The 13,286-nt window shown below is 40.6% G+C and overlaps 1 protein-coding gene across 1 annotated transcript in view; it reads left to right on the top strand.

Moving 5' to 3' along the window:
* The first annotated feature begins 2,526 nt into the window (after nucleotides 1-2,526).
* The window catches only part of ELOVL5 (ELOVL fatty acid elongase 5), a 91,092-nt gene continuing 80,332 nt past the window's right edge, over nucleotides 2,527-13,286 (top strand). Inside the window, exon 1 of the mRNA XM_027852995.1 lies at nucleotides 2,527-2,645. The gene's annotated coding sequence lies outside the window, so the exon portion shown is untranslated. The remainder of the gene's footprint in view (nucleotides 2,646-13,286) is intronic.

Raw genomic sequence — 13,286 nt, 5'->3', positions numbered from 1 at the left:
TATTAAAGAGCTCCACAGTTCAGATTACATCCACCTTTCAAGTCTTATTTCATACTACTTCCCCCAACCCCTCTCATGCACTCTCCAGTCAAATTGGTCTGCTAGCTACTTCTTGTATGCACATTTCATCTCCTTCCTTCATGACTTTGTACAAGTGGTCCCTCAGGTCTCTAATTTCCTTCAAAACACAGTTCAGATGCCACATCCTACATGGGTCCATTCCTGTCCCTTAGTTATTACCATCCTCTTGAAATTACTTTTTGTCGATTTTAAATTTATCAACTTTATATTTACTTACACTTATCTCTGTACATTTTCTAACTCCCTCAAGAATAAAAGCTTTTGGGGGGCAGGGACTTGTTCATTTTTGTCTTTGTATCTCCAGGACATGGTCCTTAGCACAGAGTAAGGTGCTTTAATAATTTTTTTAATTGAATTCATGCTTAAGCTTGTTACTATGTCAGTAAGAACCAACCCCCTCAGGACAATGGGAATGAAATACTGCATATACTGTCAGATTTTATTGATATATTTTAGTACTTCTGACTTTTCTTTCTTTTTTATTGTTATAAGAGCCAGCTTCTTGGGTGGGACAGGGAAAGGGATATACTTGGAAATGAAGATAATATAAAAACAAAAGTTATGCATAAGAGAAAGTTTTAAAGAGGACTCCCATCTGTCTACTACGGATGTCTTAGGTATTCTTTCCACTACAACATAATATAAGTCATGGCACACACATTTGATAACTATGACAAAAGCAAAAACCTTCCTTCTCCAATCATATATGGACCCTCAGTCTGGCTGGAGTCAGAGTAAGCAAAATGCAGTTACACTGTAGAAATGGCTAATGTTTATTGCAAAAGAGATCATACTCCAGAGAGATAACTCTCTGGGATAGGTTTGAGAACAAAGTAGGAGAGAACATAAGATCTGGTATAATGAGTGATTTCTGTAGGGCAAAAGTTGTGAAGAAATAGGCTTTCAGAGAAATTGTAAAATCAAAAGGGATGAAGAAACTTATACAGCAGATTGTTAGAGCAAGAGCATTAAGGAGGAGCTTAGGACAGTGGCTGTGTGCCAATTTAAAGAAGATCCTAGGTCTGACAATCCAGGAGAGCCACGTGTTGGGCATTTCACGTGGTTTGGGGGAGAGTAACATTATTCACTAAGCAACCATTCATTAATCATCTATTGTGTGGCAAAGCACTATGCTTAGCAGTGGGGGAGATTGAAAGATAATTGAAGACGTCCAGTAGGTGTCAAATGACACATACACAAATATATCACAATTTGGTTATCCAGGTAACAAATCTGAAGTCTAAGGCCAGACCTATTTCAGCTCCTTTCTTAAGTAGTTAGTTAGCCTGGTTGTTAACTAGGGTTAACTAGAGCCTAACTAGGAACAGGGATGATAAGGTCCTATGCTAGAGGGCACTTCAGAAATCACCTTGTCCAGCCCTATTGTTTTAAAGTGAAGACACTACTAATATCCCGAAAAAGTGAAATTACTTGCCCAAGATGATACAGGTTACTACGTGGTAGTGCCAGGATTCAAACCCAGGTTTTCTGACTCCAGATCTAATGTCTTTCCAAGTAAAAAGGAAAACTAGCAATAACTGTAAATGCTTCAGTAATCTGTAAGGAAAAGTGAAGATGGAGAAGAGCAAGAATTTCTAAAGAGAAACCCTGATTCTCTGGGTGATGGAAGCTGAAATTTACTCAAGCGATGGCAGAAAACGACCCTGGGCCCAATTCTGTCTCAGAAGTGTCCACATTTGCCAACCAGCAAGGACCCTCCACCCTTCCACCATTCCAGCCATCCCGTCGGCGTCCTTCTTTCCCCACCCAAAGAATAACATCCATTATAGAAACGTCTCTCTCAAAAAGCAACAAAAAAACCTATTTGGTTTACAATACTATCAAGGCAACACCAGACAACGTATTTTGAATGGGTTTCCATCTTCCCTTGACGTCCTTGCCCTTTTGTGACTTAAAAGCCATTCTCTCGCCAGCCTCCTTGTTCCTTCAGATCTTTCTCCTAAAAACCCAAAGTAGCGGTATGCCGTCCGGGCGCAGGAAACAAGCCCTCCTACTGGGCATGCTCAGTACAAGAATAAGCTTCTTGCTAGAACAGTAACACAATCTGGCATTCTTTGGGATTAGGACTATTAGAAGAGTTTAGGGCCGCGGGAACTTCATTACCGCTACTGCGCAGGCTCTTCTTTTCACGCAGGCTTATTGGGAAGAAAGCGGCTAAAACTGACGGTAGACACGTGAACTAGAGCGGAGCACCCCCCCTCCCCTCAGCCCTACTGCTTCGGATTCTCAAATTTACAATCACGAAAGTTCTATTGTCTCGGGATTGGCCCTTAGTGACACATGACATCATAGAACTTGATTCATAATTCGGCTTCCTATTCGCCCATCGCACCATTGTGACGTCACAATCAGCCCACGTTTTATTGTAGGTACCCAACTCCCTCCTCTCCTCATCTCCGTGGTTCCTCCCTGCCTCGGCCCTCCCTCCGACGTCCTCTTCGGCTCTAGTGTGACAGCCTGAAAGAGCCGGCTGTCCGCTCCAGCTTTTACTGCTGCCGTAGCTGTTGCTGTTTTCGCAAAGCTGCTGCCATTGAGCTAAGGAGGTAAGCTATTAGCGTTAGGAAACTTCGTCCTGGAGCTCTGTTCTGCCATGGCAGATAGGAATAAAATGAAGGAAGCAGAGGGGCTTGCCTTCTAGCGCTACATTTTCTCTCCCTCGTCTCGCTAGGCTGGACTGAGCCTGAGAGTGGTTTATGTTATAAATGCAGTTGTTCCCGCTTCGCTTCACCACGGTGGGTTGAAAGAGCTGTATTTTATTTCGGCCGCCTTCTCGGGCATGGAAAAGTATGCTTCTTTGGAAGGTGGATGAGTAAGGGGTAGATTTTGTAGGTTCTCTCCTCTTCTGCCCCTCCACTCTCCACCCCGTGCCGCATTTTACTCCAATCTTATTAGGTACACGAAGCTTAAGAGTTTTTTCCCTACCGATGCCTATCGCACCTGTTAGCCTAGTGGAAAGGACTGCAAGCTGGTTTTCCTCCACCCAACAGATTCTGTGTGAATGCACAGACTCTGCGAAGAGACCTGGATGCGGGGCGGGATAGGGTTCTCCGTGGTAGATCTCTCTATGGTTGTCGGCTGACCGGCTTTGGATGGATTCTCAGAGGGAGGAGGTCGGGGGAGCTGTTGCTGCTGCTGCGGCTTCCGTTTGGGTGGATTTACAAATGTTGGAGAAAGAGGGGAACGCTTTTAGAGTAGGGTTTCCCCTGCTGTTGTCAGAAGCTTGAGACAAAAAAAAAAAAAAGAGAAGACATCAGCTGCTTGAGTCCATTTCTGCTCACAGGGCGGTGAAAAGAGGCAGATGTTAGGTTCTCAGCTGCCTTCGCCCGGTGACTTAACCTCCCTAGCAAACCAAGCGGGGTTTTAGGAGGGTGGGGGGCCTGTTTGTCGGTGTGTGACTGTGTGTGCCGCCCTTCCCCCAGGACCCGGGTTGGAAGGATTGCTTTCCTGGGACTGCTTTGGTTTTATTAAAACCAGATAGGAATGGCTTTAAAATCTTGTGATGAGTGGTGAGAAAGATAGGACTAGCAGAAGAGACAGGGTGGCTCCGAGGGAACGACAAAGGCAGCCGTTTTAGGGAGGTAGAGAGCGAAGAGCCTCACTGCCGACCCCGTCTACCCCCCAACATCAGCCCATGAGAGCGGCGGGAGCTGGTTGGTTGGGTGTGTGAGCCTAGAGCAGACTACCTCTAGGGAGAGAGGAAGGGGTGGGAAGGAAGGGTTGCTCGGAAACTTGAGTACAGGATGGTGAGGGGGCTAGGGAGGGAGGGAGACTGGGAGGAGGAGTGTATCTTTTTTTAACTTTATAAGGAAAACAGCTTATTTAGCTTTTTCATACAGTCCCCTTTTCCTTCTCTTTCCTTCTCCCCCCTAAACAAACGAACAGACAAACCCTGTGTGCTAGAGCTTTTAGAGTCTGTCTTGTACACGTTGAGTGCTATTGCAAGTTAAGGGGGAGAATTTCCCCTTTCGGTTGTGAGCTAACTTCACCCCCATTCAGTTCCAGGTGACAGATCTGGAATATAGTATGTATTGTCCAAATCAGGTCACAGAAACCCGCACAATTGAGAAATTCGGTGAGTGGTTATTAGCCGGGTGGAAAGGCATAAAGGCGGAGTTTCGAGTCGGGGACTGTCCGCGGTGGGGAGAGACTTAACTGGATCAGTTACAGGAAGGGCTGTATTAGTGTTAGAAAATACGGAAGAGCTGCAACATTGCAACCTGGTCCCTCCAACTTCGAAGATGTCTTGTTTCTCGATGTTGTTTTCCGTGCATGTTTTCTTCAGTTAACCAAAAAGTTAAGATTTAACTAGTTTTTCACTGACCTGTTGGGGAGGAAAAGGTACTTATTAATTTTCTTTTTACGTCTTAAATGGAGTACATTATAAAAGATCTGGAAATCTAGTTCATTGAATCAACACTGTGACATGGAAGCTAAAAAACAAACAAAAAAATACCCTAGAGGATATAATGCTCACCTCATGAAAGGTCAGAACACATCTGGATTTTTGTATTCAGTTCTGGGCACCACAGTTTAGGTAGGACACTGACAGGTGGGATCATATTCAGTGGAGAGCTAGCAGGATGAGGAAACCATGGATCTAGGGAGATCAGTTGAAGGAACTGGAGATACTTAGCTTAGAGAAAAGACTTTGAAGGGACAGGATAGTTAAGTGAGTCACTTGGTAAGGCTGTCTGGTAAAACAGCAATCAGACTCTTTCTGCCAGTCCCAAAATGAACCGTAAAAAAAAAAATCAGACACTATTTGTGATTCTCCAGAGAAGTACCATCGTAAGAATCCCTACATCTGGATGTGATGTAACTTCTTTCTATTACTTAGGTGTTTGCCTTTTCCTCTGCTGTGTGTTTTGTTTGTTTGTTTGATCTTCAGGCTAAAAGAAAACTCTGGTTGACAGTTACTGATAGATAATTTAAGAAGATTGTATCTTTTGCCTGAAGGTGAAAACCAAAAAGAAGCCCTTGCAAAATGTATACCTATGGTGACTTCACAAACTTCTCCCTCCTTCCCCATTTTCATAAAGATAAAACCCCAAGACACTTAATTTGGGGCGTGGGAGTTGGAGGAGGAGAATTAGATGAACTTATTTTTTCAAAATTACCCTCAGAGGTTCATGATTTAGAGAGCAAAGGAGCTAGGTTAATTTGGATTTCCTCACATCTGAACGGATTTCCTCACCTCTGAATCTACTTTGACAGATAAAACAAAAAATTAAAATTAGAAAGACCTATCTTTTTGCCTCTTGGTATTTGTAGAAAACTGTAATCACTCATCTCTAGTATTAAGAACACTGGACTAGGAGGACACTTCAATTTCTAATTTCAGCTATACCACCAACTGTACCCTCAGGCTGGTCACTTCTGTGCTGGGTCATTTTTTTTCTTATGTAAAATGAAGAGGTTGGACCAATTATCTCCTAAGTCCCTTCTAACTGGAAGGCTGACTGACACCACCTTTTTCATCCTTCTTGCTCTCTAGTGTCTCTCTCTGGTGTTTTTTCAGGCACTTGTTTTCTCTCCTCATCCACCTTTTGCCTGCTAACCTGAATTAGACAGCTCAAAGTAGAAATGTTTGTTTCTTTTTCTGCATTGCAACTTGTGTGGTACTGAGGGTAGATAAAATTTCGCCCATCAACCTCAAAACATGAAACTTTGTAGTTAATTCTTTTATCCTTTGTGTTTTAATATCCACTCCAAATGAAGTTCTCCACCTTTGGGCAGTTTGAATGTCTGCATTTTCCCAGGCAGATCCTTTAACTAAATCCTATTTTTTTTTTGTTTGCAATGCTTCTAACAAAATTATTTTCTTGCCTGCTATTTTGGCCTTGTGCTTCTTAGGTGTGTTGGCATTTTTTCCCATCATTACCTAAAGCTTCCCCCATTAAATTATCTACGAATACCTGTTCTTTCTCCTGCCTACCTAGTCTGTTTGCTACTGGAAACATATCCCCTCACTGAGACCATAGGTTCTCTCAGTACAACTGGTACCAGCATCCATCTTTCACTTAAAAGAGACCTGAAGACCTTGAGTGGATTGATTACCTCTGGAGGGAGCCCATAGTACTTTGGGATAGTTCTGTCATTAAGAAGTTTTGCCTTGTAGGCAGGAAACTTGGGTTCAAATTCTGTTTCCCACACCTTATTGTGTGACCATGAGAAAGCTACTTAACCTCTCCGGCTTACTTTTCCTTTGCTGTAAAATGGGCGTAATTAATATGTTCATCACCTTACCCTATGGGGTTGTGGTAAGGAAATCCCTTTTTCAAATCTGAGTTGTCCATTGTTCTTTATTAAAGCAAACCTAAATATGCCTCCTTGAAGCTTCCACCTATGCACCTTATTCTGTAATCTGGTGCCAGGCAAACTTTGTTTAAGCCCTTTTCTATGGTGACAGCTCTTTAAGAGCCTCAGTAAAACTTATCAAGAGGGCAGCCAGGTGGTGAAGTGGATAGAGCAATGGCTCTGGAATCAGGAAGACCTGAGTTCATATCCAGCCTCGACATGTGTGACCCTGGGCAAGTCACTTAACCCTGTTTGCCTCAGTTTCCTCATCTGTATAATAACCAGGAAGCAAACCACTCTAGCATCTTTGCCAAGAAAACCCCAAATGGGGTCACAGAGAGTCAGGCACAACTGAAAAATGACTCAAAAATAATCTATCATGTTCTCCCTGAATCTTTTCTTTTCATTTCTTTCAACTCATCTTCCTGTCATAATTTCCATTTTCTGCACCATCCTGCTTGTTCACCATTAGATATTCTTCAGCTTGTCAGCATCCTATCTAAACTGTGGTGTCTAGAACTGAACACACAAAATTCCAGCTGTGGTCTGAATAGGACAGAGTACAGTGGCCTGTCACCTTCCATGAGCTCAATACTAAACTTCTCTTAATGTAGCTTAAAGCTGCTTTAGTTTTTTCTGCTTCAGCAATTAGTAAGTAAACATTAAGCACCTACAGTATGCCAGGCATTGATGATTCTGTATGTAGAAAATGAAGCAATGTCGTGGTGTTGAATCATTGACGTTGTAGTCCACTAAAACCATAACTTCTCCATAGGCACCTTATACTTGTGAAGTTGATTTTTTTTTAGAACCCCAGGTGTAAGACTTTACATTTATGTCATTAAATTTCATCTTATTCAGCCTGTCATTCCAGCCTGCCAAAATCTTTTTGGATCCTGACTTTGTCATCCAATGTAAGGTATCCCTCCCAGCATCAAGACCTTAATTTCCAACTCCCTCTCCAAACACCACCATACTGCTTGGCTACATTCCTTTTAAAATATAATTTTCTATGCTTAGGGCATCCTTTGTCTATCCTTAATCATTTTCCTTCTCTGTCTCCCTCAAATCGCTTCACATACCTTTTCTAAATAATAAAAGGCAAATTATGCTTTTGCTTTTTTTTAATGCTAGTGAATATGAATCAACATGGCTATCTGAGTTCATATATATTGTTCACAATATATAAACCTCTTAGAGAAATTTCCACTTCATTTTCTCCTATTTTTTTGTGGTTTTTAGATTTTGTGTGTCTATAATTTATCATTCCTCTCTTTAGAAGTAGGTTTTTATAAACTTATGCCATGATGAAAAATGAGAGTATTGCTCTACTGTTTATTAATCATAGTAAATTTATTACTTTGGCAGTTGATTTAGGCCACATTTCTCTATTTCTGTCTTGTATAAAATCTAAATTTGGTTTATGGTCTGTGTTACTCAATATGCATCCTACATATACATAATTTATCATTTTTATATGAACATCTCAGTCACTCAGCTTTGGTCTCTGCAGGTATGGGACCTTTGGTATGACTTGTTTTATGTCTTGTCATGCAGAATGTCATACACAGATTTATTTGGCAAAAATTTTCTTCCTCTGTGTGTGTGTGAGATATTGAGCTAAGTGTTAAGGGGCCTTTAGATAAATATATGACAGATCTTACCCTCAAAGAGCTTACTTTCTAAAAGAAGACACAATATTTATACAAAAATAACCATAACACAGAGGTAGAAAATACATAATTTTAATAGAAGTTAAAACCAGGAACTGTGGGATATCAGTGGAAAGATTTCTTTTAGCTACGGAGGTAAGGAAAGGGCTTTGAAGACCTTTAAAGTGAATTATCATAATTGTTTTTAATAATAATACTTTATTGGAAAGGTGGCACTAACTAGGTAACATTTTAACTAGGGATGGGGGAGGGGAGGCTTCTTAGAAGGCTGAGGGAGAACTATGTAACGGTAGCATGGAAGAAGTCAAGCATATAGTATGTTCAGGAAGGTTTAGTCTGGTTTGATTGAGTTTAGGTTAAGTGAAGGGGAGAAGTTACGTAAAGCAGGTGCCACTTGAATTCTAAATGAAGACATTTGGCTTTTAATTGAAGGCCATTGAAAGTTTTTTAGCAGGAGATTGACTAGACCATTGCATATGTCCTTTTGGGAAGTTTAATTATACAGTGAGGTGTGAAATAAATTGGGGGATAGGGGATGGAGAAGTAGTGGGGAACTATCAGTTTGCAGGCATTTATTAATCATATCTGTATGTGCCAGCCACTAGGGAAGCAGCATGGTGTAGTAGAGAGATCAGTGGGCCTAGAGTCAGAAAGACCCCTGGGTGTTCAAATCCTGCTCTTAGACATTTATTAGTCATGTGACCCTAGGCAGTTATTTAAACTTTGAGTTTCACTTTCCACATCTTCTTCCCTTCCTCTCGCCCTTTCCAGCTTTTTTTGCATGTTGTCTTCTCCCATTAAATTGTTAGCTCCTTGAGGACAGGCTTTTTCATATTTGTATGCCCAGTGCTTAACACAGTGCCTGACACAAAGTAGGTACTTAATAAACATTGAATATTGTCTGATTAAGTGGTGGAGGGACATGGAGGTACATTTTGTGAAGGATGGATTGTATAGGGGAGAGACTTGAGGTAGGGAGGCCAATTAGGAGTCTGTAGCAATGGTATAGGTAAGAGATGATGAGGTCCTGAACTACAGTGGTATATATAAGTAGAAAGAAGGGAAAAGATTCAAGAGATGGAGGTAGAAATGACAAGATTTGGCCATTAAATGGATACATGGGGAGAGAGAGAGTCAGGATTCAAGCATGACACAGACTGTGAAACCGGGTGATTAGAGAGATGTTTTTTGTTGAGTCATTTCAGTCATGTCTAACTCAATTATGACTCTTGGGAAAGATGCTGGAGTGGTTTGCCATTTTCTTCTCCAGCTCATTTTACAGATGAGGAACTGAGGCAAACAGGGTTAAGTGATTTGCCCAGGATCATGAAATTAGTAAATGTGTCTGAGGCCAGATTTGAACTCAAGAAGATGAGTCTTCTTGATCCCAAGCCCAGTGATCTATCCACTGGGCCACCTAGCTGCCCCAGAATAAGGTAGTGCCCTTAATAAAAATAGGGAAGTTCAGAAGGAGGGTTGGGTTTGGGGAGAAAGATAATAAGTTATTTTGGAAAAGTTGAATTTGATATGGTGGTCTTAGTATAAGGAAGACCTAATCATATTCTGCCTCAGACACTTACTTAGCTGTGTGACCCTGAGACATTAACTTATCCTCTGTCAGTTTCAGTTTTCTTTATTTATAAGACTGAGGATAATAATAATACTTATCTCAAAAGGTTTTGAGGATCCAAGTAGATGTGAAGTTCTTTGTAAATCTGAAAGTGCTAGTTTTTATTATATAAATGGTGATGGGATATCTGGTTCAGAATGTCTAGTAGGCAGTTGTTGCAACTAGGGCCAGGAATATAGGTCCAAGAGTCCTTAGCATGGAGAAAATAATTAAACCCATTGGAACTGATGTGAATACCGAGAAAGAAAAAAAAGGGTCCAAGAAAAAAAAAAAGGGTCCAGGACAAAGCCTTGGGGTATATCCATAGCTAGGTAGCATGTTGTGGATGATGATGTATCTATTACAATATTCCAGGCTATGGCAATGAAGGCCTTGAACTGGGGTTGGAACACAGAGAATGGAATGTTACAGAGCGATGCCAAAGATATTATGACAGGATTTGGCAGCTGATTGGATGTGAGAGTAGAAGGGGAGGAGGGGATGATAAGGGGAGAACTATCCAGATTTTGAGCCGAATTAAGTAAGAGTATGATGGTGCCATTAACAGATACAGAGAAGTCAGAGAGCTTTGGTTGGGCTTATGAGAGGTTGAAAGTCATGTGGAGATGATTTATAGTTTTGAATTTGGTGAATATGAGTTGCTGGATGAACATCCAGATATAAATGGCCAGCATGTTGGAAATACAAGTTTAAAGAGACAGGTATGAGCTATCAAATCTTTTCTCCTTTTCTCTCCAGTAGTCCTCTTCATCATGTCTCTATTGCCTTCATTCTGTGACTTTTATTTTTTCTTCTCTGTCATTATCATCTTTAAGATCATAGTTAATTTTTTCTGACCATTGAGTTGGAAGAATCCCACAAAGCTTCAGTTCTTGGCTTTGTTTTCTTCCATCCTTGAGTCCTCTTTTCTCTTTAATACATCCTCTGCCCTGGACTCTGTTGGGGGGGATAATTTCTTTGGAAATTAAAAGAAAAAAAATTGTCCAAACAATTCTGTAATTTGGCACACCCACAGAAAATCAATGGAATATTAGAATGGAAAACACCATCCATCCTAACCACCACCCCTACCTCCTCCCCTCCAGAAGTTAAACATCCATTTAAAGGCCCTTCAGGCAAATTTCTATTTTACCATTGTATCCCTATTGCTTAGTACCCAGTGCTTTGTACATAGTATCACTGAATAACTGTTAATTGAATTGAAGTCACTGGTGCCTTGACTTATTTCTAGTCCAGTGCCTAAGGTGATAAAATAATGATAAAAATTTATGTTTTAAAGTAGTAGTATTTTATATACCATGTGTAGAACATAGGGTCTGGGCTCATGCTCCCAAGTCACACTCTTGACTACTAGGCTGAATCCACAGAATACACGTGTCTTACTATGTTTTCTTTCAGAGTTCTTGGGGGAGAAGCTTGAGGGTAGTTTTCTAATGCTGTCACACAGAAGCCCCCATTCATTTTGTTCCCTTGGTATCATTTGACCAATTATTATCCTGCCAATATCAATTTGGCTAGTTGATCACTCCTTAGTATTAATCAGTTAATATTAATTAGCTTTTACAAAGGGTTGTTTGCTTAGAACATATAGCAAGGAGAGGAGTACAGAAATATCCCTGCAACCAAGGCACACTCTCCTTTACACACCAATTTGGTCCCTGGGAGTGTGGGCTCACACTTAAAGTGATGACTGACTAACAAACATATGCCCACCAAGTTCATTTCTGAGTGTAGCACTTCTGGGATATGTCAAGCTCCATGCCACTATCTCACTGATCTCAGCTGCTGTGGCTACCTACAGATTCTACCAATTGCTGGACCTGTGGTGGCTCTTCTGATCTGCTGAAACTCACAAGGTTGTAACCTGGTTAATTCTTTTTCTAGCTATAATCAAGAAGGAATAAGCACAACAAAGATAAGACACATTTGAGCCATGTGTTCACAGCCACATGGTGACAGACTGAGAAAGAAGCCAAGCTCCATCCTCACCCCAGATGCCTATAGCAGTTCTTGCCTTGTTCACTACTGGGTAATGTTCTTTAGAGCCTTTTGTATGCATACTCAGTTCTGACTCAAAAGACAAAAGGCTTTGTATCACCACATTAAGATTTGTACTTGTGTGCAGGGAAACAGAGCTTAAGGCCCTGTCATCTCTCATTTCCAGCAGACTCAGCAGCTCTCCTGTGGAATGCCAAGAAATAGAGGATGTTATGAATGCTGTAACCCTGGTTCCAAACAACTTTCCTCCCCCGATAATCCCCAAGTCATTTAATTTTTGGCTGTAACTTGCCTACTAGTATATTGGTAGTTTCAGCCTTTGACATTTAATAGAGAAGACACTGTTGTTATGGATGATGTCTGAACACTGCCATGGCATCTAATGTTACCGTTCTGCAATGCCATCCTTTTCCAAAGCAGTTCATTGTTTTTGCCTCAGGGCTGTATAATGGGACCACAAAAGAGACAGACTCTATTACCTGAGGGTTCTACATTAGATTAGTAAATAAGACATAGGTAAAACACAGCCTTTCTTTCTGTTAACAAAGGGTAAATTTCAAAATTTCATGGATTGTTAGTTGTAAGTAGTTATTTGTATTGTTTTATTTAGTAACTTTCAGAGAATATACTTGTATTTTGTTGGTTTGTTTATAGTCATCTAGATTAAAAGCAAAATTAATAAAAAAAATTAAATTAAAAAAACCTTGTTGTGGGCAACAGTAATAACAGTAATAGGCTACTATTAACAGGCTTTTTTAAGAGGAAATTTTCTGTGAAGTACATTGTACATAAAAATGAAAAAGATTTGACCTAATTCGAAGTTCCATTCCGTAGTAGAACATACCACCTGACTAGTCTCTAAATGTTATCATTCCCAAGCTGTTCAACTCCTACTGAACTATGGCATGTTCCCACTGTGGGAACATTTTTAGTTGATTTGTGTCTATTTGTTTTTATAATTACATGGGCCTTGTATCAAAAAGTATCTGACTGGAACATTTTTAGAAACATTAAATAGCCAACTAAATTCCATGCCTCCTCTAGTTGAGCTTCAGCTGGGTGCTTTTAAAAAGGAAGAGCCACTGCTGCTAGAGAGGAATATAATTAAGCACAATAGAGACCTTTGCTCCGTCCTAAGTGGCCGAGGTTTAAGGGGATGTATTTAATCATTTTTCAGTCATGTCCATTTCTTCGTGACTCCTTTTGGGGTTTTCTTACTGGAGTGGTTTTACAGATGAAGTAACTGAGGCAAACAGGGGGTTAAGTAACTTTGCCCAGGGTCACATAGATTCAGGGGGATACATCTTCTTTTAGAGTGATGCATAGACCCTAAAGGAGAGAATAACAGCTTTCTCAAAATAGAGCTGTAGTTATGGACATATCTATACATATATATGTATAGATATATACATATACATATATATATCTAACTCCACCCACCCAAGCTAGTGTAGTATCAATTACTTTCTCCCTACCTTCATGAACTTGCACTTTTCTCTCTTGCCTTCCCCCTCAGCAACACCATCTTGTAAAAAACTCGTCCTTCTCTTCTGTTGTTATCATAGGATTAGAGATTAGTAAGGTAC

The sequence above is a fragment of the Vombatus ursinus genome, unplaced genomic scaffold, assembly GCF_900497805.2.
Source record: "Vombatus ursinus unplaced genomic scaffold, bare-nosed wombat genome assembly UNPS02009835.1, whole genome shotgun sequence".
In the NCBI taxonomy this organism is placed as follows: domain Eukaryota; kingdom Metazoa; phylum Chordata; class Mammalia; order Diprotodontia; family Vombatidae; genus Vombatus; species Vombatus ursinus.
This window is presented reverse-complemented; position numbering and strand designations above follow the sequence as displayed.